Genomic DNA, 27,706 nt, shown 5'->3' on the forward strand with positions numbered 1-27,706 from the left:
GTTGGCTACCCTGCATGAAATGGTTCAAGGCAGATGCTGATTGTCCAAGAACAGGATTGTGAAATCTTGTGAAACCACTCATTTCTAATTGCATAATCCAATCTAATTGTGCCAGGAGAGGTGTTAAAATGGGCATTATAGGCGAATGACCCCTTTTAGGTATGGTTGAGAACTTTATCATCCCTTTATTTCACTGGGACCACATTGCCTAAATTCCAGTTTAAACCTAATTTTCAGACTTTTAAAGTAGGTGATAATGCTGTTGAATAACACTGCAATTGTCTTGTGCTAATGTGTGTGAATTTTTGTTGTATTACAGTTTAAGAAAGCGGGAACATGTTGCCAACCAAAGCTTTCATGAGTGTCACCTTCCAAACACCATGTAATGGGAAATCCAATCGCGTGCCGTGATTTGTACAAAAAAGATGGCACCTCTTGTATGGATGGCCAAGGGTATTGTCTACATGCAAATTGTTTAGCAATGAAATACCAGTCATGAAATCTGGGGTCCAGGTAACTAAGTGTGGCCATCATCTTCAATGTATGTGTGGTCTTAAAAAATATGAACACTGGAACAGATACATTTTGCAAACATAAACTTGTATTGAAAAGGACAGCTATGTACTATAGGTATATATGTATGATTCATTCCAAATTGTAACAGCCGCTTCTTTCACTGGCTGTTCCTTTTCAAACAGGCGCTTTCAGCGCCGTAATGCGTTCCATGCTGAATGCATACGGCGCTCGCGCGATGACGTCATCGCCTGGCACCGTGATAGGTTCCAGCCTGGAATGCAGATTGTGCGCCATATTACGGCGGTCATTTGAATCAGTACTATGCACTGCACCATTTCCCTAGCCTATAAAGCATTCACTTGGCAATCCACTCCCCATTCTATTATTGTCAGCCATAGCTCGGCCTACGCTACAGAGATGGGTGCTCTTGCTCCCCATGTCGGAACACCGCTCCAGCCTCAACTACTTCTTTAATACCATCTGCACTTACTGCTACTTGGAGCCATTGCTGGGGACAACCTTTCAGACTTACCTACTGAACATCCTTCACCACAGGATCCCTAGTACTTATACTGAAGCCAGCAATACGGATAAGTAGCTATTCTATTACTTGTAGTGCTTCTGCTACTTATACATCAGCTATACAATTTATATTGCTTATCATGTCTTCTGCTGCTCCACACCTAGGATATACTGTTGTGTTATAGGACTGTCTGCTAAGGAATATGTTAAAGGGACATTACACTCAAAGTACCAGAGCCATATTCACCTCTCATATGTAACTAATTGTTATTAGTACAGCTCTTAATTATTATATGTACTCTCAAAGTACCTGAGCCATACGCACCACTCATGTATAACTATTAGTTGTTACTACAGCCCTTAACTACTATATGTACTCTCAAAGTACCTGAGTCATATGCACTACTCATGTATAACTATTAGTTGTTACTGCAGCTCCTAACTAGTGTATGTACTCTCAAAGTACCTGAGCTATATTGCCTCTCATACGTTACTATTAGTTGCCAGTACAACTCGTTTATTACTACGTGAACTCGAGTACCTGAGCTATATTGCCTCTCATATGCAACTATTACTTTTTACTACAACTCATATTTACTATGTGCTTGACAGAAGTATAAATTACTTATAGGCCTTGTCCTAACTGTTTAAACATGTTCGCTCTAACTTTTCTATGCTAGGGGTTGATATTTCATAGCATCTCCCTTAGTGGCCTAATACATCCCTATATGCTCAAGGTGATATGATGTAGAGAACCCCCAAACTCCTGTTGCGAGGAGTGACGCCTGGGGTCCCTTACTGATAATCACTTGCATTCAGAGGTGTATTGGAATATTGATCTTGAACTATAATTTTAAACGCTAAGCTCTGGTCGCATGTCATAATGCGTCCATGCTTAGTAGCTCCACACCTTTCCTTATGTGACACAGAGATGATGTATAGATCCCCCAAACTCCTGTTGCGAGCAGTGACACCTGGGGCCTAATACTGCGTTGTCGCATATAGAATCGCATTGAAATCCTTGCTAACCGCAGTTGTGGTTCACTCCGTTCACCAGTGCTGTTACACAAATGTACAAAGTGAATAGGTGGAACTACAAGGTGCAGTATGAGGGAGCAGGTTTAAAGTGAAAACATGTTTAATGATGACTTAAACAATAGTTGAAATTAATTAATGATCTGTCAACTGACAAATACAGGTCCTTATTAATCAGTTGACATGTACTAGTGTTTAGAAAAAAGACAATACAATAATTTCGAACAATGTTTTGCAAGCTTCAGTCAGCCATGTACCATCCTCTTTGCCATAACAAAGTTCTGTTGATGAAGATAGTGGAAGCAAGAGGAACAATGAGAACCAAATACTCTGCAGTAATAACCACTCCATGGGAAACCCACAAGACAGGAAATTAGTCAGCAGCTTCTTGTCAGAGAATCCCTATGCAGCTACCATCTCGTAGCCATACCTCCCTTCTGTTCTAATGGCTTTTATCACTCTGGTTGCCATACTCAGCCCCAATTTGCTGGCAATTCATGCTCTGAAAAGTCTATCAACATTCATTCTCTTGTCCATGGCTAGAGTCACTAGGGAACTCAAGCATAGTGATCAAGAACTTTGAGTGTCTATGTTAATTTTATTGTTTTTTTAACCTTGCTTGTCTTTAAAATGCAAATGTTGGAGAGTTTTTTTAATCTTTGTTTACAAAATAAAATTTATATATGAAAATAAAATTACAGAGCACTGTGGGTTAGGTAAAGATATTCTTAAAAAAAAAACAGCTTGCTTGCTGGTAATTTTTGCTTGATTGAAAGCTTGGATGTAGCTTTTGAAGTAGGATGAGTCAGTGAGAAAAGTCATATCCTTGTGTGAAGGAGTCATCGCTTTTTACAACAATTTCTAAGAACACAGTGGAAAGGGAGCATAAAATGCCACCTGGTGACTAGGCAGACAATATATGATATTGATATCCAATAGTTCATATTTACTGGGCTAAAGTAAAGAAAAATATTACATTTTTATATTTCCTGACCCCCAAAAAAGGAAAACAATCTATACAAAACAGACTGTGAAAAAAATGAAGCTTTCTTAAATTGTTTACAAAAGATAGAAAAAATGAATCAATAAAAAAAAAAAAAAAAACTGGACATTAAAGGAGAAGTATGGGCAAAGCTATTTTGGATCACAGCAGTGCAGATCGTTCTGGTCTCCTGTGATTAATTTTCAGCTGACAGCGGGCTGAAGCTCTGTGTCAGGGGACATAACAAGTTCCTGACCACATGGTTGGTATCCACCCAGAAGCCTGGATAGGCACCTGGCTCAGCCTCTCAGCGATCCACTAAGCGTCTGAGTCAGCCTCCTCCAACCCCTCCACAGCTCAACACTCCAGTGAGCACTGGAGGAGAGAGCAGAGACCCTCTCACTACAGAACCGACAGGGACAGATTCAGAATTTGATCAATGCTGCATTGACCTGGGTGAGTATACATTTTTTTTAATCCTGAACTTCTCTTTTAAAGACTCTATAGAGAAAATACTTTATTAATGTAATGTATCTAATAACAACTTAAAGTACATAAACCACAGACATCAGGCTCAGTGGATACAGTTTGTCACTTAAAAGCTCATCTTCTTTCAGGTGCGAATTTGGAAAAGCTTTTGGTGCAACCTACATACATGCAATGTCCAGTAGTAATTGTTATCTCCATCTAGTGGTTGACATGCACATTACTTAGTTCAATGTTATCCCATTACAGTAGTGCAGAGAAACCTCCACAAATCTAAGAGTGGGGGCCCAAAGTTGTAACTGCCTAGGGGCCTCCTCAGAGCTTAATCTGGCACTGTGACAAACCATATATACAACATCAATGACTGGACGGATGTGGCTTTGCTCACAATTGGTTATTAATATGAAAGAGAATTATAAAAGAAGGGGAAATTCCTAGAGTTTGTTGAAGAATTGTACAGGGCAAAATGTAAAAAAAAAGGCCTAGGATATCAGCTACAGGATCACAATTTTTAAAGTGTTACTAAACCCACATAAGTAAAATCAGTCTATATATGCAGTAAATAATGCTTATTATACTCATGTGGCGCCTAAGGGGTAATCTTCTGTATAATGTCAAAAGGCGGTTTGATCCTGGCTTCTTTGATCCTACCCTTCTTCCACTGTCCCCAATCCATCTCCTTATAGTACAGAGCCTTTGGAGTCTTTATTCATATGCTGGTGTGTATGGCTAGAGAGTTTTTTTTGTGAGGAGGGTGCATGTGATCATCACAGAGCCAATCGGCACTTTCCAAAGAGAGGGTCAGGGGCCTCATAGGACAGTCAGAGGAGAATGAAAACTCCTCCTGCAAGCTTTAACCAGACACTTATAGAAATCACAAGACTGCTATATAGTGCTGATGAGAAAAGGTATTTAGTATTTATATTTACTAAAATAATTGCATTTTCGTGTTCTGTGTACTGTGGGAGACCAGATATAGTGAATGCAGGGTCCTGGGTTTAGTAACACTTTAATGAAAAACATACAAAGTTGCTGCTTATTAGAATGTATTATGGGTCGAATTTCAAAATTTTCTTTTGAAAATCTTACCTAAGAATTTTCTTTCTAATTTCGCACCATTAGTGGGATGCAGCAACAGCAGGTTTTTTGTGCGACCAAGAAAATAACATTTCCAGAAAGAAAAGAAGATTCCCAGCCAAGAAAATTCTTTTCTGTAGCAACATGAGGTGAAATTGAAGGTTTGGTTGGTTGAATTTCGAAATCAATGGTGGCACCATCGGATCACAAAATGCACGAAATTTCGGATTTTTAAAAGCAAATTATTTCAAATTTCGACCCATGTATGCCCAGCCTTAGAGTAGCCAGTCTGTAAAAGACATTACCCAATACAAGCTGTCAATGCCCTGTCATTGCTGGCTATCTTAGTAAAAGACCATATCCACACCTCTGTGGGCCAGTTATGGGGGTGTCCAGAATTTTCAAAGATATAAGGGCTGTTGACTAATCCAGTATAAATGGGGAGATGGTTCTCTTTCAGTGTATTTGTGAATAACTTTAGTCCTTAAATACCAGAGATTTGATTTTGGACAGAAGCACAGTGGAACATTACATGGATTCTCTTTTGTTAATAAAAAACGAAAAATGCAGCGCAGGAAACTAAATAATGCCCAAACAAACGTGATTGGGAGTTGGTATAAAAACATGTATCAAGTGAAAAATATATGTCAATATAGTGCTTTGAGTATTGGTGAGAAAAAGCTGAGCCAGTTACCAAAAAATAGTAAACAGCCTTGATGGTGTATGTGATAATCACAGATCAAATAAGGGACAGGCCATATTAAATAACCCACAGATATAAGGAAAAATGTATAGTTACATAGTCCATACAACCATCCCATTAAACATGGATGAATAATCTTGGAGAAATAAACACCACGTAGCAGTTCATGTACACAACCAATTCTTGTAGATCGTCAATATGAAATGATAAATTGTAGAAACTCATATAGATGTGAGAAGTGATCAGCAAACACGGCACCCGGGGCAGTGACTCCAGCACCAGAAAGAAAGGGGGGAATGAATCATCTCCGGCACGTAGGCCGGTTGGAAGTCCTGTGAAAGGAAGCTTTATATGTCCATGTCTCACAGGGCGAGATTTTCAAGCTGTGATGTCGAAAACCTCGGTACCACGGAACTTCGAAGTCCAAACATTGATACAGATCATAAAAAAGAAAAGATAGAAGAGGCCTCCACATAGTGCAGATGAATCCAATGGTATGAAGAAAAAGGGCTTATTTATTCCAATAAATAAATTGTAAATAGTGATCACAAAAAAATCAGTTCAGGCGTAGTGTATAAAGCCAAGAGCAGGCTTACCCGACATGTTTCGCACTAAGGTGCATCAACTGGGGCATAAACCTGCTTGTAAGACACCACACCATTATATATTGTTAGTACAAATGAATATCGATTGATTCCATCCTTGTCAGCTGGTGTATACACACCCCCTAAAAAAAAAAATGCATCATCACGCCACCGGAGCACGTCATCACGTAACGTAAATGGTGATGTATGCGCTCCAAGCTGCAGATCCAGCCCGGCGTCATGTGATATAAGATGCAGGGAGGCACGGCGGCGCATCACTCCACATCCCGATGACATTTAAACTGCTCACTCCCCTCTACTCCTCCAGCCAATCGGAGGTAGGCGGCATTGGGAATGCGTCATCACACCACCGAAGCACGTCATCCCGCAACGTACAAGATGACGTTCCAAGCTGAGCTGCAGATCCAGACAGACGGCGGTGTGTCACTACGCATCCCCATGAACTTGAACACCTATATGTTACAAGGAACAACATGTATAAACAGTGAACGTGTCACCATGTAAAAGTGATCAGTCCAAAAAGATAGCAGTTCACAGACGTTGTTATATGGGGACATACATAGTACTTTGAATAATACATTAGACCTAATAATGCCCACATGTGTTCACAGTAACATATGAATAGGGGCTGGGGACCACCATAGAAAACGGTGATGGCAGCATACCCAATCAGGTTACCCCGTAACACAGTACAGAAATAATTGTACCCTAGTACCTAATAAAAAAATAATATAAAAGACACTATAGATCAGTACATAAAAGATAAAAAAACAAGCTAAGTAAAAAAGGCTAACTAAGACAATAAATGTAAACTCAGGCCTTATTAATAAATGCGTTGATGTCGCAGTCGATGTTTAACCCATGTGGGAAATAACATCAAAGCTGGTATATCCAAAAAGTTTCCAGTTGGGAAACACCTCTGATGTGGGATGAATTTGTCAATCACTTGGAATTTAGTGCCTGAAGGGTTCTTGTGATGGAATTGCAAGTAATGTTTTGGTACGCTGTGGTTAGTGGGACCTTTCTTAATCACTGCAATATTTTAATTTACTCTAATAGAAAAGTTCCTGATAGTACGCATATTGCTTATTACATGGACATGTAATAAAATACATAATAAAACGGTTCGTGCATGTAGTAAAGTGTTTCATATGGTAAACAGAGGAAGTATAGTGGATAGAAAGCTATCTGTTTTTCAAAATTGGTTTTAATGGAGGGTCGGCCACATTAGGAGCAATTTGGTTCCTAATGGACGGAGCTCCCCTATAAATGATATAGATGATACCAGCATTTTCAGAAAGTATCAGACCCAATACCGGGTCATTTTTAAAGCGGAGGTCCAGTAAAAAAAAAAAATTAAAGTCAGCAGCTACTAAGGACACTTACCTGTCCTAGTCACCAGCGATGTCGGCCCCCACCAAGGCCGATCCTCGATCCTGGCAGCTCCAGGCACTGCCATCCACAGTAAGGGAAACAGGCAGTGAAGCCGTGCGGCTTCACTGCCCGTTTCCTACTGCGCATGTGCGAGCAGTGCGGAGCTTTGTGTATGGGCCAGCTGCTTTCTGGGATACACACATTTCCCAGAATGCAGCGTGCCCTATTCACAAGAAGAAATAGAGTGTAGGAGGAGGAAGAGGATCCACCGTGGAGGATGAAGAGGCAGATTCGGGACTTCTGCATAGCAACAGCTATTTCGGGTAAGTAACATTTTTTTTTTTTTTGAGCAAAACATTTTTTCAGGGTGGAACTCCACTTTAAGTACTTTCCAGTGGCGATTCAGAATGCTCTTGATTTGTCTGAGCTGTACGGAAAACTGAGTAGTAAAAGACCATTTAAATTTAGAATCTGGTGTCCGTTCGAACTGTTCAACAGTAAGGGAGCGTCTATCAAGTAAATAAATGTTCTGTATTTCTTCATCAATGGCTAACAGGTTGTAACCCTTTTCAACAAATTTAGATTTAAGAACATCAGCCTGTACATGAAAGTCAGTAAGATTTGTGCAGTTTCTCCTAATCCGAAGCAGTCGGCTGTGTGGTACGGACTTAAGCCATGAACTGTAGTGACAACTATACATTGCGGTCGGTTGGTTTAAAAAAGGTTTTAGTAACCAACTGTCGATCAGCAATGGAAATCTCTAGATCCAAAAAAATAGATAGCGGTACAACTAGTCTCGTAAGTCAACACAATGCCGTTGTCATTATCTTTCTTGCTGTTTGTTTCAGATGCTGTTGTAGGTACTGATGACTGCTTTGAACAAAACTTGGCTGGCACTCAATTTGGATACTGTACTCAGTCGGGGAACACATATGTCAAATGTCCTGTTCCGTGAGTATATATATATATATATATATATATATATATATATAAATAAAAGCAGCTCCTATTAAGGTGAAAAAATTATACAGTCACAATATTTCAGAGGGTAGACTTTGTAATCTGAACTGTTCAAGTGTGTAAAATAACAAATACCAGTGCTGTGCTGGCCAAGTACTAAAACTATGAATGTGGCAGGTAGGAAGTGTGACTGACCAAAGCTCAAAGCAGGAAATGTTTTCCTTCTTGTCAGCACTGACAATACTATGTTCACTATTGGTGCTTTCAAATGTTACTCTCTGTACATTTAAATTCACCTCTACAAATATATATATATATATTTTGTAGAGGTGACTAGTGTGTAAAAGATAGATAGATAGATAGATAGATAGATAGATAGATAGATAGATAGATAGATAGATAGATAGATAGATAGATAGATAGATAGATAGATAGAGTTGTGCTAATAAGTTTATATACCCTGGCTGAATTTATGATTTCTTGCCCATTTTTCAGAGAATATGAATAACACAAAAACTTTTCTTTCACTCACGGTTAGTGTTCGGCTGAAGCCATTTATTATCAATCAACTATGTTTACTCTATTTAAATCATAATGGCAACAGAAACTGCACAAATGACCCTGATCAAAAGTTTACATACCCCAGTTCTTAATACCGTGTATCCCCCCCCCCCCCCCCCCCTTTGACATCAATGGCAGCTTAAAGCCTTTTGTGGTATTTGTGGATGAGGATCTTTATCTTCTCAGATGGTAAATCTGTCCCTTCCTCTTGGCAAAGAGCCTCCAGTTCCTGTAAATTCTTGGGCTGTCTTGCATGAACTGAACATTTGAGATCTTGCCAGAGTGGCTCAATAATATTGAGGTCAGGAGACATGGATGCTCATTTATTATATTTCAGTTGAGAGATGGTGTGCACAGTGCGGACGAAATTGGCCAGTGAATTTTGTTGGTAGTCTATGATGTGCACCAACTTTGATTGGAAGTCACTACATCAATAAATGGCAGTATTGCATCGTGCACTTCATACCTTTGATTGGTAGTTATATTGATGGGCGATGTATGTGCCTTTTTTACTGGAGTTGTATTTTACTAACATTAGCATTAGTTTATTATCAGATTCTGGGTCATTGTTGTAGTACTGGTTATTCTCAGAATTTCATAGGGTGCCTACCAGAACTAATCATTCATTTTTATTATAGATATGTATTGTACTGTTTATCATTAATAGTATATGTGGTTCTCTTTTTTTCGAATGTTCAATGTATTCATTTTAAGTTTTATGCATATGCCGTTTGCCACTCTGTAGATTAAGTTAGTGCAGTAATGGATGTGAGGATGCGGTGGTTGAATGATGGCTCATCATGGCAGTTTTTCACATCCTGGCTCCATTGATAGCTGTGCTTTGCGATCATGGGGACATGACAGGTGCGCATGCGCTAGATGGACACTCACGTGATCGGCATGGGAATTCTATAAAGGAAGTGGGGGACAGCTCAGTGGCCAATCCCATGAATAAGCATACATTATTACGAAACATGTCGGGGGCGTGGCCACAATCTTACTAGCTTCACTGACTAGAGATGCCCCTGCTGTTTAATAACTTACCGTTACCGTGAGCCGGGACTCTGGAGTGGGCTAAGATTGTACCAACTAAGCACAACACATCAGGTCCGCCGTGGCCATTTAGCAATGCAGAGCCAACCTATCACGAAAGTTTGCTGTGGTTTTTATTTGAAGCAGATTTTTCATTTTTTACATGTGAGTTTAATGATTGAAGTGTAACTGTGATTCTGCATTAAACTGGTGGTACAGTACAATTTTACACTATTGGAACACTTCTTTTGTTTTTATATGTGAACATATTGAGAATTACCACGGTATTCCAGTTGAGAGTCGTTTTCTTCCATTTGTAGAATTATACACAAGCGATTTAGCCTAACACAAGAGTGAAAGGCAGATCCATGTGGTGAGTGCGTTTTCAAGACATTTTTCATCAATTTCATAATTTATTTATGGACTTTATTGAGTTTATATGTCACTATATATTTATTTATTTATGTTTTAGTATATAGATATTTATTTAGTAGCGCTACTATTGTTTTATCTCAATTAGTTCGTTTTAAGTTAAGTTCTTTCTGTTTCACTATTTACCGTATTTATCGGGGTATTGAGCGCACCCGCGTATAGCGCGCACCCCTAATGTGGACTTGCAATTCCTGAATTTTTTTTTTTATTATTACTTACCGTTTTGGTGTCTTGCCCGGCGTCCATCGGCAGCCTTGTCCGGTCCGGCGTCCGTCTGCGGCCTTCGTGGTGTCCTCCCCGCTTTTCACGCGCTGGTCTCTGAGCCGATCGCCGCTTCCTGCGCTGTGTTTGAACGCCGCCGCCGCCAACATATACCGATCGCAGTACACTCGGGCACGCTCGGCCACGCTCGGCTCCTCTCGGCTTCTCTCGCATAACCGCAAGGGGAGCCGAGCATGACCGAGTGTGCTCGGTATATGTCGGTGGCCGCGTTCAAACAGAGCGCGGGAAGCGAGTATCGGCGTATATCGCGTACCCACGATTTTGCCCTGATTTTAAGGGCAAAAAAGTGTGCGGTATACGCTGATAAATACGGTATATACCAAGTAGCAGCTTTAGTTTTTGTTCACTATTATTTTCTTTTGGCGCAGTGGTGATAGAGGTTATTCAGGGCGCTCATATCCTATATCAACACAAATTCATATTCTCTGAAAATGGCCAAAAAATCATAAATTCTGCCAGGGTATGTAAATGTTTTCTTATATCTTTTCATGTGACAACACTGAAGAAATTACACTTTACTACAATGTAAAGTAGTGAGTGTACAGCTTGTATAACAGTGTAAATTTGCTGCCCCCTCAAAAATAACGCAACATACAGCCATTAATGTCTAAATTGCTGGCAACAAAAGTTCAGTTGGCGAATGCCCCACAGATGCTTAATAGGGTTTAGGTCTGGAGACATGCTTGGCCAGTCCATAACCTTTACACTCAGCTTCTTTAGCAAGGCAGTGCTTGTCTTGGAGGTGTGTTTGGGGTAATTATCTTGTTGGAATTATGCACTAAACCGCTGGCAACAAAAGCAAATACACCTCTAAGTGAAAATTACCAAATTGTGCCCAATTAAACATTTTCCCTCTTCGATGCCATGTGACTCGTTGGTGTTACAAGGTCTCAGGTGTGAATGGGGAGCAGGTGTGTTTGGTGTTATCGCTCTCACTCTTTCATGCTGGTCACTGGAATTTCAACATGGCACCTCATGGCAAAGGACTCTCTGGGTATTTGAATTTGAATTGTTGCTCTACATAAAGATGGTCTAGGCTATAAGAAGATTGCCAAGACCCTGAAATTGAGCTGCAGCACGGTGACCAAGACCATACCGTGGTTTAACAGGAGAGGTTCCACTCAGAACAGGCCTCGCTATGGTTGACCATAGAAGTTGAGTGCACGTGCTTAGCATCATATTCAGAGGTTGTCTTTGGGAAATAGACGTATGAGTGCTGCCAGCATTGCTGCAGAGGTTGAATGGGTGGGGGGTCAGCCTGTCATCCACCAGCTCTGTGATGTCATTGTGGAGGAGTGGAAGAGGACTCCAGTGGCAACCTATGAAGCTCTGGTGAACTCCATGCCCAAGAGTGTTAATGCAGTGCTGGAAAATAATGGTGGCCACACAAAATATTGACAATTTGGGCCCAATTTGGACATTTTCACTTAGGGGTGTACTCACTTTTGTTGCCAGCGGTTTTGACGTTAATGGCTGTGTGGTGCGTTATTTTGAGGGGACAGCAAATTTACATTGTTATACAAGCTGTACACTCACTACTTTACATTGTAGCAAAGTGCGATTTCTTCAGTGTTGTCACATGAAAAGTTATAATAAAATATTTGCAAAAATGTGAGGTACTGTGTGTGTATATATGTGTGTATATATATATATATATATATATGTGTGTGTGTGTATACAGGAGGCTCTATTACCAGAGATCACTCATAAACCAAGTGGCTGCATATATGCGGTTCTGTCTAAATGACTTATCATGATGACAGAGAGCTCCCTGCACACTCCCAGCATGGTAGTCACATGTGGTTGGTAAGCTTCCGATGCATATTTTGTGATTGGATGCTTTCCGATCATGTGACCGCTGTGACAGCCAATCACATTGATCATGTGACCCAAATGCCCGCCTCTGCCTCCCCATTTTTAGAAGTCTTAAAGAGCTGGGAGGCGGTTAGTGCCAAGGGATTAATGTCATTACCTCAATAATTTAAAACTTGGTTAGATATTTGGATTACTGCACTTTGTCATCACCGCTGACTGTAAGGAAGCATAGGCATAACAACATACACAATGTCACAACCGGTAACTCTGAAATTGTTTCGGTTAGAAGGACTAGGCCACAACTATTTTGCAGCACACATATAGCAAGTATACGTTTAAACAACAAAAGTTTGCCCTAACCAGAAGTCCAAGACAGATGTCTGATCACTGTAAACCCAATAATAATCTCAATCTGAGTCCCTCATTAAAAACTAGACCTCTCTTGTCCTCTTCTATTAAAGACAGCCAAAAGCATTCCCTGCATTATTTGTTGAGAGATTGGTCAAGAATTGCCACCATGCTTCTGCCAGCCATGAGTCTTTCACTGAAGCGCCAAGGCTCATTCATTACACTGTCTTACCACATAAACCTGATAATATATATGTTGTATCAACACAGTAAAATGTATGGTTATTTTTGTAAGTAATCTTTGTCTCCTGCTAGGGATATAAAATGTGGTCTTATCTACTGCAAAAATAAAAGACACTATCCTAATATCAATGGCCGCCCATTTAATATTGGTCTCTGCAGCGGAGTCTCGCACCCATCTGGACTGGTACGGAATGGAACAAGGTGTGGAGAGGAGAAGGTGAGCTTCTACACTGTTGACCTTTCACTACTGCTTTTGAAATTCGGAAATCAAGAGTTATAGGGTCCAAAAATACCACCATCTCTTTGGTTCTCAGAATGTCTGTGTTAATATTTAGTGTAGGTCCAAGTAACAAGTTCAAGATTTTCCCACTTGCTTGCTTCCCCATCCAGTAATCTTTACTTCTTACCACAATTGAGAGGAGATCAAAAGCATGTCTTGCTGTAGTATGCATACAGTAGTTCTGTGTCCTGTGTCCTATCTACTAAAGTCTGTACACAATTAGTACATGACTATGAACAGGGCCGGCGCTAGCAATAGGCAGATCAGGCGGCTGCCTAGAGCGCCAGATTAGGGGGAGTGCCAAAATCCGGATCCCCGGCCACTCGCTGGGATTCAGATTATTAAAATCCCACCAGGACCGGCGGTTGCGCCTGTGAATACCGACGGACCGCTCCATCCCCAGCCTGCAGTAGCGGCGCGGCGGCAGTGAGAAGATGGTCTGAGGGAAGAGAGCCGGTGCATTGCCATGAAATGCGATTTGCCATGAAATGTGATGGTCCGCCTCCATCACATCCCATTGGCTCACTCATGTCATGTGACATATAGACACGTCATCAGTCTCAGCTAGGCTATCATAGGGTGGGGATCTCCTCTCCCTGTGATAGCTGAAGCTGCACGGAGCTGTAGTAGTAAATGTAGCTTACTCGCACACCCAGGGAGGTCAGCCCAGGGAGGTCAACCCCCGTGCAGCTCTTCAAAGGGCTAAGAGAGAGGAGAGGGGGGCAGGCAGATGGGAGGCTGCTCCATTATACAGGCTGCCCATGGTGTGTGTGTGTGTGTGCTGCTGGCCACACAGCCTGAGAGCAGGAGGAGGGGAGAGGCAGCCTTTAGATGTGTGTGCGATCATTGTTTATATACATTGTTACACCAGCAATGCACTCACTGCAACACAGGCTGCTCCTCACAGAGCTGTGCATATCACACTGGCTTCTCCTTCCTAACAGTATATACCAGCTCCGTGCAGCTTCAGCTATCACAGGGAGAGGAGATCCTCTCCCTATGATAGCCTAGCTGAGACTGATGACGTTTAAATATGTCACGTGACAGGAGTGAGCCAATAGGATGTGATGGAGGCGGACCATCACATTTCATGGCAAATCACATTTCATGGCAATGCACCGGGATAAGAAGCAGCCGGCCGGAAGTGCCGCATGATCGGTGGAGGGGGAGGATGAGATGGGAGCCCTGTGGCTGCATGTAGTGTAACTACGGCGGCCGGGCTTGGCGTGATATCCGCTCCCCCCTCCTCCTGGGCGCTCGGGATCTGGTTTGAAAGGACAGGCAGGGGCAGCGCCACTCTACTGGACCCGGAGTAAAGTAATCACCGCCGCTGGCTCAGGTATAGTGGAAGCACAGGCAGCGCTCCGTGCTGTAGCCTGCGCCCAGTCACAAAAAAAGCAAACACTGACTCTGCTTCTTACTCTGCATTGACTCTGTTAAGTTAATAGTGCATTGCAGGCGGCTTAGGCAGACGTGCAGGGGGGTACTGATGTGTGTGTGTGGGGGGGGGCAGACATGCAGGGGGGGTACTGATATGTGTGTGGGGGGGACAGATGTGCAGGGAGGTACTGATATGTGTGTGTGGGGGACAGGGACGGACGTGCAGGGAGGTACTGATATGTGTTTGAGGGGGCAGACATGCAGGGGGGTACTGAATGTGTTTGTTGGGGGGGCGTGCAGGGGGGTACTGATATGTGTTTGGGGGGGGCAGACGTGCAGGGGGGTACTGATATGTGTGTGTGGGGGACGGACGTGCATGGGGGTACTGATATGTGCAGGGGGGTACTGAATGTGTGTGTGGGGGGGCGTGCAGGGGGGTACTGATATGTGTTTGGGGGGGGCAGACGTGCAGGGGGGTACTGATATGTGTGTGTGGGGGACGGACATGCAGGGGGGTACTGATATGTGTGGGGGGGCAGATGTGCAGGGGGGTACTAAATGTGTGTGTGGGGGGGGGGGGTGCAGGGGGGTACTGATATGTGTTTGGGGGGGGCAGACGTACAGGGGGGTACTGAATGTGTGTGGGGGGGACAGATGTGTGTGTGGGGGGGCCGATGTGCAGGGGGGTACAGAGGGGAACAGATGTGTGTGTGTGTGTATAGGAGGGACAGGCGTGCAGGGGGTACAAAGGGGAAACAGATATGTGTGCAGGGGGGAACAGGGGTGTGTGTGTGTGTGGGGGACAGGGACAGACGTGCAGGGGGTACTGATATGTGTGTGTGGGGGACAGGGACAGACGTGCAGGGGGTACTGATATGTGTTTGGGGGGCAGACGTGCAGGGGGGTACTGAATGTGTGTGTGGGGGGCGTGCAGGGGGGTACTGATATGTGTTTGGGGGGGGGGCAAACGTGCAGGGGGGTACTGATATGTGTGGGGGGGCAGATGTGCAGGGGGGTACTGAATGTGTGTGTGGGGGGGGCGTGCAGGGGGGTACTGATATGTGTTTGGGGGGGGCAGATGTGCAGGGGGGTACTGAATGTGTGTGGGGGGGACAGATGTGTGTGTGTGGGGGGGCCGATGTGCAGGGGGGTACAGAGGGGAACAGATGTGTGTGTGTGTGTAGGAGGGACAGGTGTGCAGGGGGTACAAAGGGGAAACAGATATGTGTGTAGGGGGGACAGGTGTGCAGGGGGGAACAGGGGTGTGTGTGTGTGGGGGGGGGCAGATGTGCAGGGAGGTACTTATATGTGTGTGTGGGGGACAGGGACGGACGTGCAGGGGGGTACTGATATGTGTGGGGGGGCAGATGTGCAGGGGGGTACTGAATGTGTGTGTGTGGGGGGGGGGCGTGCAGGGGGGTACTGATATGTGTTTGGGGGGGCAGATGTGTGTGTGGGGGGGGGGGCCGATGTGCAGGGGGGTACAGAGGGGAACAGATGTGTGTGTGTGTGTGTAGGAGGGACAGGTGTGCAGGGGGTACAAAGGGGAAACAGATATGTGTGTAGGGGGGACAGGTGTGCAGGGGGGAACAGGGGTGTGTGTGGGGGGGGGACAGATGTGCAGGGGGTACAGAGAGGGAACAGATATGTGTGTGGGGGGGCAGATGTGCAAGGGGGTTACAGAGGGGTAGCAGATGTGTGTGGGGGGCAGATGTACAGGGGGAGGGGGTGTGTGCAGAGGGGAACAGGCATGCAGAGTGATACAGTGATGGGGTGAGAAGGTCCAGAGGCACAGGTGCAAACCTGTGGACCACTGCTGAGGAAATAGGTGCCGCAATTTTTTTAGTGAGGGGCGGAGTCAATGTGTGTGTGTGTGAGGGGGGGGGGCGGCAAAATTAGGTTTCGCCCAGGGTGTCAAAAATCCTTGCACCGGCCCTGACTATGAATATTAGCAGATCTAATCTGTTTTTGGAATTTAATAGAGCTAGGCTTCCGAGTATGAGGGAGCATGTGACTTCCTCTTTCGTGATGGCTCTTGGGCTTAAGCAGCCAGTCACAGGCCTCTGTCATACTGTCCTTCCTCTGTTTAGGCTCTGACACCAGAGCTTTTACAGACAAGGATGCTGAAATCGAGAAGGTGATGAGGGAGTGTGACTTGGCTTATGCCTGAGGGGTGAACTATGTGCAAAGACTCTAATTCAAAAAACTTGCGCTAAAGTAAAAAAAGTGTAAATATGGGAGAGACTACAGCTGCTGCACAGAAAGTGCTACAACCTTTTTGTATGTGCAGAGACTGCCACATTTCCCTGAAAGTCTCTATAACCACTTGCCCTCCAGAAGGTTTTACCCCTTCATGACCAGGCCATTTTTTGCTATTCAGCACTGCTCTGCTTTAACTGACAATAGCAAAGTCATGCAATGCTGTACAAATAAAGCTTTCTTTTGGCTGTTTTTTTTTTCTTCTATTATATAAACGAAAAAAGACTGAAAATTTCTGCTATTGGTTATATCCAATGAAAACTAAAAAATAAATCTTCATGAATTTAGGCCAAAATGTATTCTACTACATGTCTTTTGGTAAAAAAAAACAAAAAAAACAGTAAGTGTATACTATTTGGTTTGGCGTAAAAGTTATAGCGTCTACAAACGATGTTATATATACACTGGATTTTTTTTATACTAGTAATGGCGGTGATCAGTGACTTATAGTGGGACTTTGGTAATGTGGTGGGCACTCTGACACTTGCTGTCACTGGCTGGGGGGTACACTAACTGAATAACTGACATTGATATCAATAGTGACACTAATACAGTAAATAGCGCTAATACACTGTCACTGTACTAATGGCACTGGCTGGGAGAGGGTTAACATCTAGGGGCAATCAAGGGGTTAACTGTGTGCCTAACAAAGTGAAATGTGTGCAATATGTGCTGCTTTTTCTAAGTGATCCTGTTTTTTTCCCCTTCGCAGGGAATGAAAAAAACAGCAAGTTTACCTATACGTTTTCAAAGCTCTGTGTTGTTTACAACACAGAACTCTCTTCCATTAATGAGGGAGCAGATCAGTGGGTCCTGGTGATCAATCATTGGTCCGGACCCGCTGATCGGCATGTGCTGTAACAAATCACAGCACAGTCGGGGCAGTGGGCACGCACACCCCTTACCCGGAATCGCTGATCACATATCAGATACATGATCCAGTGCACAACAACCGTCCTGCTGCAGTAAATGAACATGGGATGGTCGTTAGGTGGTTAAAGACCCAGTGGTGTTGATATACTAAAGCTGGAGAGTGCAAAATCCAGTGCAGTTCTGCATAGAGTCCAATCAGCTTCCAATTTGTATTTGTCAAAGCTTAATTGAACAAGCTGTAGTTAGAAGCTGATTGGCTACCATGCAGAACTGCACCAGATGTTGCACTCTCTAGTTTTAGTAAATCAACCCCAGTGTCCATTTAAAGTCCAATTCCCACCAAAACATTTTTTTGTTTTTGGATTTAATCGTTTTGGGTTAAAGCCTCTGTCAGTCTTATATTACTGTCTGTTAAATATAACTTTCCACAATGGGGTCACAAACAGAAATAAAAACCAGACAGAAAGTGAGGAGGCAGTGCAATGCTCTGTTGACATTTTTTTCACTTTTTTGGAAGTGTACAAACTGAACACTCCATTTGGGTCTCTGACCTCCGGTGCCATCCAGTGCACTGCAGAAAAATGCAACGTGTTCCCATTTTTGCACACAACTAAACACCACACATCACACCAGCATTGTGAGAAAAGAGCATTTGAATGAGGCAGTGACCTAGTCACGCCGCTATCCCTATTAGTTGAGAAAAGGAGAGCTAGCAGAGTGGGACTTTAACCACTTGCCTACTTGGCACTTTCACCCCCTTCCGGCGGACACATTGGACACTTTTGACACATTTTTGGGACCATTCACATTTATACAGCAATCCCTGCTATAAACATGCATTGATTACTACTGTATAAATATGACTGGCAGGGAAGGGGTTAACACTAGGGGTGATCAAAGGGTTTATCTGTTCCCTAGGGAGTGATTCTTACTGTGGGGGGAGGTGAATGACTGGGGGAGGTGATCGACGGTTGTCCCTATGTACAAGTGACACACCAGCTGTCTGCTCTCCCTGACAGGATGTGGATCTGTGTGTTTACACACACAGATCCACGGTCCTGCTCAGTTACTGGGCAATCGCGGGTGCCCGGCGGCCATCGCGGCCGCCGGGGAATGCGCATCAGGTCTCCAGTGACGCGCGCGACCCCTAGTGGCTTGTGAAGGCGCAACATCATATGACGTCCACCCAGAACAAGAGGGTCTTCCTCCCGCCGTCATTTGACGGCCGGCGGTGGACAAGCAGTTAAATGAGTCACGCAGTCAATACGAATAATTGATAATTGGCACTTATTACGTGTCAGATTAGTACGATAATCCATAAACCTGACTATTATCACAGTATTTTGTCTGTATACATACATAGAGCATGAATAACACATATCCAAATGGGAAGGATAATGGGTCTTAACTTTCCATAATTTGGAATAGATACCGAGATACACGAACAATTCATTTATTAATTATACAAAGTACATGATTAGAATAAAAAACAATGTAAATGATAATAATACCAGCATTGTGATGTGATTTTAACAAGGCACATATAGGTGGATTCACAGAGAGTTAGGCCGGCGTATCAGTAGATACGCCGACCTAACTCGGAATCTGCGCCGACCTAAGTTTAAGTGTATTCTCAAACTGAGATACACTTAAACCTATCTAAGATATGACGGCTTGCGCTGTCGTATCTTAGGGTGCAATATTTAGGCTGGCCGCTAGGTGGCGCTTTCATTGCGGTCGGCGTAGAATATGTAAATCACTAGATACGCCTATTCGCGAACGTACGCCCGGCCGATGCAATACAGATACGCCGTTTACGTAACGCATTATCAGGCCTAAAGTTATTCCATCAAATAGCTGGAATAGTAATGTTAAGTATGGCCGTCGTTCCCGCGTCGAAATTCAAAAATTTTACGTTGTTTGCGTAAGTCGTCCGTGAATAGGGATTTACGTAATTTACGTCCACATCGAAACCAATAGGACTGTGCGGCGTACTTTGCCGCAATGCACACTGGGATATGTAGGCGGACGGCGCATGCGCCGTTCGTAAAATACGTCAATCACGTAAGGTCACCCCCATTACCATAAAACACGCCCCCTCAGCTAAATTTGAATTAGGCGCCATTACGCCCGCCCAATTTACGCTACGCCGCCGTAACTTAGCAGGCAAGTACTTTGTGAATCATGTACTTGCTTCGCTAACTTACGGCGGCGTAGTGTAAACACGATACACTACGCCGCCGCAAAGTTAGGGCGGTCTATGTGAATCCACCTAATAGAAAACAACAGGTTTTCATGTTTCCTTTTGGTGACTGGTGTTAATCTAATGCAGAAAAATGACAGGCACTGCACATATTGGCCCGGATTCAGAAAGGAGATACGACGGCGTATCTCCGGATACGCCGTCTTATCTCTGAGTGTGCGGGGTCGTAACTATGCGACTGATTCATAGAATCAGTTACGCATAGATTTCCCTAAGATCTGACCGGCGTAAGTGTCTTACACCGTCGTATCTTAGGCTGCATATTTACGCTGGCCGCTAGGTGGCGCTTCCGTATATTTACGCGATGAACATGCTAATTAGGTAGATACGCCGATTCAGAAACGTACATCCCCCCGGCGCATTTTTTTATGTAGTTTACGTTAGGCTTTTACCGGCGTAAAGTTACCCGTGCTATATGAGGCGTAGCCAATGTTAAGTATGGTCGTCGTTCCCGCGTCGAGTCTTGTATATTTTACGTTGTTTGCGTAAGTCGTTCACGAATAGGGCTGTACGTAAGTTACGTTCACGTCTAAAGCATTGACGATTTTCGGCGTAATTTCGAGCATGCGCACTGGCGTTCGTAAAAAACTTCAAATACGGTCACATGTAATTTAAATAAAACACGCCCACATCATCTACATTTGAATTAGGCGGGCTTACGCCGACACACATACGTTACGCCGCCGTAACTAAGGGCGCAAGTTCTTTCTGAATGCGGAACTTGCGCCCTAATTTACGGCGACGTAACGCATCTGAGATACGTTACGCCACCCGGAAAGATACACCAATGTATCTGAATCCGGCCCAGTGTGACCAGGTCCTCATTCTTCCCCAGACTTACCAATAAATACATTTTAAAAAGGTTAGGCTTTAATGACATTTTATGGGTACTTGGCCACTCCAACCACAGTACTCAATCAAGGTTTTATTGATACTGTATGTAATGTATATTTCCTGAAATATTTAGCCCATTAAAACTGGTGACAAAATGTATTTAGTTCCATTGTTTATTTTTCTTTACAGGTATTTAAAAGACTTGACATGCATACTGTATATACCTGACTGATGAATTGTGTGTGTGTGTGTGTGTGGGAACACTCATATAAGTGTGCTACTTTATAGGATATGAAGCCAATTGTCTATTCTTCAGATGATGTACAATGTGAATATCTCATGGATTCATGGAAATTGTTCTGCCTTTGCAGGTCTGCTACAAGGGAGCGTGCACAAGCAAAGAAGCTGCATATAAGTCCCTGGCCTGTAATCCTGATTGCCCTGGTCAAGTGGTAAGGTTGCATTATAAGAGTCTTTGGGGTTTCTTGTTTAATGAAAAGATGTGATGAAAGAAATTTGTAGGGTGCAATTTCTGACCAGTTCTTATGAAAATGCTATGATACTGACCCATTGTGTGTCAGTGTGTAAGGAGACACCAGACTACAGATATTTAAATTGGATCTGTTGATCTCGGAGTACGGAACAGTTCTTAGAGGTGTTTCTTGTGGCATCTCAGCCTTTTGGATGCACTGACCTCACCTACCTGACACACATACACTGACCTACCTTACCTGACATACATACACTGACCTCACCTACCTGACATACATACACTGACCTCACCTACCTGACATACATACACTGACCTACCTTACCTGACATACATACACTGACCTACCTTACCTGACATACATACACTGACCTCACCTACCTGACATACATACACTGACCTACCTTACCTGCATAGGCGTGCGCACATAGGGTGTAAGGTGTGCCTGGGCACACCCTAATCACCCTGCACTGTGCAGATTCCCCCTGCTGCCTGGCTGCAGAGAAAGGGACTGGGGAATCTCTGTCCTCATTCCCTTTCTCTGTCTCAAAAGTTAGACATCAGGGGTCTGTTTAGACCACTGATATTTCACCAAAGCCCCCCAACAGGTCTCCTAAAAAATATATATATATATATATATATATATATATATATATATATATATATATATATATATATATATATTTAAAAAAATTAATAATAAAAATAAAATTGTAAACAAATAATAATAATAATAACACAAATAAAGACACTGACACCAATCTCTGCCCTGCTGAAAAAGCCCTACTGACTTGCCCACTGCCATATATACGGTATATTACACACGCATGTGTGTTTGAGCTTTGGTGTGCACACCCTAATGCCATAGGCTGCACACACCTATGCTTACCTGACATACATACACTGACCGTCCTTACCGGACATACATACACTGACCTCACCTACCTGACCAGGAGACAGACTTTGTGTGTCCAGGTGTCCTGCAGTTCAGTTCAGCCTCAGGAGTAGTATGCGGTGTGCAGCATGTGTCACAGCAGACAGCCAGAGGAGGAGAGGAGACAGAGACTGCTTGGATTTCATTGCCTGCACGGCCAGCAGGCACAAGGAGGTATGGAGAAGACTCTTCTGCCTCCTGTTCCACACTCCGATGCCCTTGATCAGACACACCGAGCTCTTCACTCTGCCAACAATCCGCCCACAGCACCAGCACAGCTCAGGTGTGAACAGAGATGCAATTGGATGGGGATTTTGGGCAATATAACCCATAAACTACTGCTGGGTGGTGACAGTAAAGTAAATCTCTAAATGAAAGAAATAGTTTGAAGTAACTCTTCTTGACTAATAAACTTGTAATAGACAGAACAGCCTCCATAGGATCTTGTTAAGCATATAATGATTATACAAAATTGAATAAATGGGGTAGACACTTTATAATGTCTATGAGAACAGGATATAAACTCTAAAGTATTTATGTCCACCATGGGAAGAAAGCAAAAGCAGCCAATAACATGTTTCCTTGCATTTATTTTTCTTGTAAGAGAATATTTGGTCTGAGTTCCTGTCAACTTCTCCACTATCTATGGATCAACTGTAGTAGCTTGCTACCATGACAGTCCATGCAGATCAGTAAACACTGCACTGTAACTAAATGTTAAAGAATAATTCCACCAAAAACAGTCACTATTTTGATTGCAATGAGACAGATACAGACACCCCGTTGTTCTTGGCACAACTGTGACAGACTGAAAGCCAAGGTGAGAGATGCTATGGGCACCAACCTATGTACTAAGCTGTGATCACACCCCGGGGGGGGGGGGGATCTGTTCTTCTAACTGACAGATCCCATGTAGTACTTTTCTCGGCAGACTGTGACACTCAGTGACATGTGACAATGAAATCCCCCATCTGCTGCAGGGACAGCTCAGGAGTTGGTGTCCTCTCCCGGTACAATACATGGATGGACCGTCCTCCTGCTCAGGGAGGGAGAAGGCTGCAGGCTGGGACAGGGAGGCTCCTCTTACCTTTGGCTGGTCGGGTCGGGTCGGTGAGCGGCGGCTGCAGCAGTTGTCGGTGCGGAGACTCCTCCGGTAGATCGCGATACTCCTCGGCTCCGGCTCTTTCCCTCTCTCCCCGGATCGCAATGAGAGAGCTGGGGCTGGAGTTGAGCGGCGCGCATGGATCTGTGTTGTGATGCGGCGCGGCGCGTATGATGGCATACCTCCCAACTTTTCAACTTCAGAATGAGGGACAAATGAGAATACCCCCCAAACATAGTTGTTGAGCGAGGGGGGGGGCCGCGGATCAAAGTTGTTGAGCGGGGGGGGAATTCCGTGGATCACAGTTGTTGAGCGGGGGGGTTCTGCGGATCAAAGCTGTTGAGCGGGGGAGGGTCTGCGGATCAGAGTAGTTGTTGAGCTGGGGGGGGGTTTGTCACCAATCGCGGGACCGCTGGATTTACCGCGAACTGAGGGACCGCGGGAATTAGCGCGAATCGCGGTAGTCGCGGGGTGCGCTAAATCTCTGGAAAAATAACGCTGTTCGCGGGAACGCGGGATTTACCGCGAATCGCGGGACATTCCCACGAAATCAGGGACGGTTGGGAGGTATGTGATGGACGTCACAGATCCCATGGTTGGACACTGGTCCACTGGGACGTCCAATATATGTTCTGCATGGCTCCGGAAGGCGGGACCTGTGACTCGGCGGATCGGTTTGCTCCCTGCTCGGCGGCGTTCGGGGCTAAACATAGAATGGTGCCTTTTTGAGACTCTGGGCTTTTCGGGCTCACATTCGGGGCTCCAGCCCCCCAAGCCCGGGCCTAACGACGCCCCTGCCTACATGTGTGGTCCACAAGTCAGCTTCCAGGGCCCAGACGGTTAGGCTTGCACCAGTAAGCAGACCTCATATTTCATTCCCCAGTTATTGGCTGACAAAAGTACTTAATTCCATAAAATATCACACAGAGGCTTCCAGATGCAAGCAAACTTCTTTACTCATATAACTCAGTGAATAATGATAAGGGAAATGCTAACCTTTGTTTCTCTGAAGGATACCGTTCCAGCATCTCCCATTTTCAGTTTTCCCTCTTGATACATATTAGAGTTGTTGGAGATAGTAGAGAGTATATTCCATCAGCCCCTACCCCATAGGGAAGAGCACATACACCACTGGCAGAAACCTCCATCTCTCTCTGGTTTCCGACCAAGAATGACCCTGAGCCAAAGCTCCACCCACCTTATATAGGGCCACCCAAATTAAACTCCACCAAGAGTAGGAGCAACCCGTAAGGGAACCTCTGCCTAACTCCAGCTGTCTACGTATCTAAACTAAATTTCATGATTTTACTGATATTACTGGACGAAATGGTGTTTACTTTATATGTGTTTGGAGTTCAGATTTAATCACTGCAGATTACACTGCCAATCACAGCTTTCACATTATCGGAATGCCTGCCTCCACCTCCTGTCAAAGGATTGGGAGGTGACGGTGGGAAGGGGTTAACAAAAATAACTATAATTTTAATATATTCCTGTATAGCTACAAAGGATATAAATCCAATTTATGTGTGCACTGAATAATTTTGCAAACCCAGATATTACCAGTGACATCATCACTGTGCTGTACATAACTTGTGCAGAGCGCAATGCTGTGGGAGGGGCCTAGTAGCTCCACCCACTACAGGCTGCCTGCAGAAAATTACAGGAGGGGGCAGAAACAAGACCAGTCACCCTGCACAAGGAGAGAGCAGCAATAACCGGTCTTACAAGAAGCTCCAAAGTTTAACATTGGAATACTGCACAGGATTGGAAAAAATATACAAAGCTCACCAAGATTGAAGTAAGAATAAAAAACGACTCCTGCATTTAGACAATTTGCTTAACCAGGAGTTCAGCTTTAAAAGGAAATTAATGTATGTCATTACACTCTGTGCTTGTTATGTCATTAGATAGTAATATTCTTGTCTATGGTTGACCTTTTAAAAATATATATATTTTTTTTTTAGACCTGTAACCAGGCGGGAGTGTGTTATTGTAATGAAGAGAAACCCAATCCCAAATGTGCCATCTCTGGTGTCTAGAAAAGTAAAAAAAAAAGTGATGCTCAGTAAGTACAAAACTGATGATACTAGAATCACGTTACATTAAGGCAGCCCCGTACATGATTCATTTTGTTCTGGTTGAAAGCAACAAATGACTCGATTCCCTATACACACATTCAATGTGGATGGGGAATCACTCCCCCTGAGGTATTGTATTCTGGAAGCAAGGAGACTTCTCCACCGTCAGAATACTCTGTGTGAAAATTTTCCAACTGGCTGGTTGTACAGAAGTGGATTAAAATTCAGCTTGTCCCTGCTGAACCGGTGTCCTGCCGAAAAAGTTCCCCCGGCGGCGCTTTCGCAGTGCGAACCTCAACTGAGCCTCCAAAAATAGCCGAAGATGTAGAGCTGAGAGTCCGCTCTACACGGCGCCTGCGCACTGACTATGACACTGCCGCACGATCCGATGCTAGTGCTACTCTGCAAGGGGCAGGGGTGATTTTAGCAATACAGTACACGTCTTAGCGGGGCACATTGCAAAAGCCGCCCATCAACAGTGCAAAAGCCGCCCTTCATTTGTTTTAACACACCCCGCTAAGACGTGTACTTTATTGCTAAAATCACCCCCGCCCCTTGCAGAGTAGCACTAGCATCGGGAGCGTGCGGCAGTGTCATAGTCAGTGCGCAGGCGCTGTGTAGAGCTGACTCTCAGCTCTACATCTTTGGCTATTTTCGGAGGCTCAGTTGAGGTGCGCCGCGCCTGCGCAGTACATGGGGGTCCTTATCTGCCGGGGGAACTTATTCGGCAGAACACCGGCTGCAATTCAATCAATGTATGGCTGGCTTAACTACTTCAGCTCCTGAAGGTTTACCCCCCTTTTATGACCAGGTATTTTTTTGCGATGCGGCACTGCTTTACTTTAATTTACAATTGCGCTGTCGTGCAACACGGTACCCAACTAAAATGTATGTTCTACAAATAGAGCCTTATTTTGTTGGTATTCGCTCACCTCTGCATTTTTTATTTTTTGCTCTAAAAAAACCTGACCATTTTGAAAAAATATATATATTTTTTACTCTGCTATAAAACTTATCCAATAAAAAAATGTAAACAATGTAATTTCTTCATCAATTCAGCCCAATATGTTTTCTGCTACAAATTTTGGTTAAAAAAAATCCCAATATGCATATTCCGACACGCAAAATTCCGACGCATGTTTGTAAACAATTTGACGTATGCTCGGAAGCATTGAACTTCATTTTCTCAGCTCATCGTAGTGTTGTACGTCACCGCATTCTTGACAGTCGAAAGTTCAGAGAACTTTTGTGCGACCGTGTGTATGCAAGCCAAGCTTAAGCGGAATTCCATCCGAAAAAACATCAAAGGTTTTTCCAACAGAAAATCCGACTATGTGTACGCGGCATTAGGCAGGCTGTTTTTGCATCCAGACCACCTTATGTAGCGCCCATATGTGATGCTGATGCCTCCATGATTGAAATATAATATATGAAAGGGGCGGGCCAGGGACAGTAATGTCGGGCCCCAGAAATCAGGGAAGCCTCTTTCTAACTTGTTGCAGCTTCTAATGCACATTGTGAGAAGCTCACAGTGTGCAGTGAAATCAGAGTAAGTAATCACAGTACAGGAGAGGAGTCTGTACAACTGTGCAGGATTGAAGGCAAGGCAGGAGTTTTAACATTATCCTTCATCCATTGTAATGATCTCTGTCTATACACTTTCTCATTTTTAGATGAACTGGCGACAACTCCATGGAGCTTTACAGATGTGCTGGAAACTAGAAGAAAATAATGAAAATCTCATGAAACAAACACAGAATATTTCCTTTTCCCTTGCATCCCCCCACTTCTCTCTATACTAGCTTATTTGATGTCTTTTCTATCTCCTGATGACTATTATACTATAAGCAGTCTTTTCTTTATACATCGGCGGTAAACACTGAATACTGTTAAATTGTACTGCATAGAAATAATCAGTTGGCATCTACAGACTGTGAGTGTATTAGAGATATGAGTAATTCTGACTGCACCCCTCACTTCCTCTATATGTATCTGATTGTTACTATTTGCCTGTACTCTTCCTTCAATCATCAGCTGTATTCTACCGTATGTTGTGCATTACTATGCTTATTACCTTCAATAAAAATGATTGCAACACAAAACACTGATGATTTCCTCACCACGGTTGGATTGGGTTATACTTGAACAACAATTGGCATTTCTGAACAATGTTTATGAGTCTTAATATATACTTTAAGGATCTGCTACTGACGACTTGGTACCAGATACCACAACAT

At 43.8% G+C, this 27,706-nt stretch overlaps 1 long non-coding RNA gene across 1 annotated transcript; it reads left to right on the top strand.

The window, feature by feature from the left end:
* Window positions 1-13,005: 13,005 nt before the first annotated feature.
* Window positions 13,006-27,571, top strand: LOC120933096. Its single transcript, XR_005748064.1, has 4 exons — window positions 13,006-13,190; window positions 21,234-21,314; window positions 25,356-25,456; window positions 27,143-27,571. It is a non-coding gene; the product is annotated as an uncharacterized LOC120933096 (long non-coding RNA).
* Window positions 27,572-27,706: the final 135 nt, after the last annotated feature.

This window comes from Rana temporaria, chromosome 3 (genome assembly GCF_905171775.1).
Source record: "Rana temporaria chromosome 3, aRanTem1.1, whole genome shotgun sequence".
Lineage (NCBI taxonomy): Eukaryota > Metazoa > Chordata > Amphibia > Anura > Ranidae > Rana > Rana temporaria.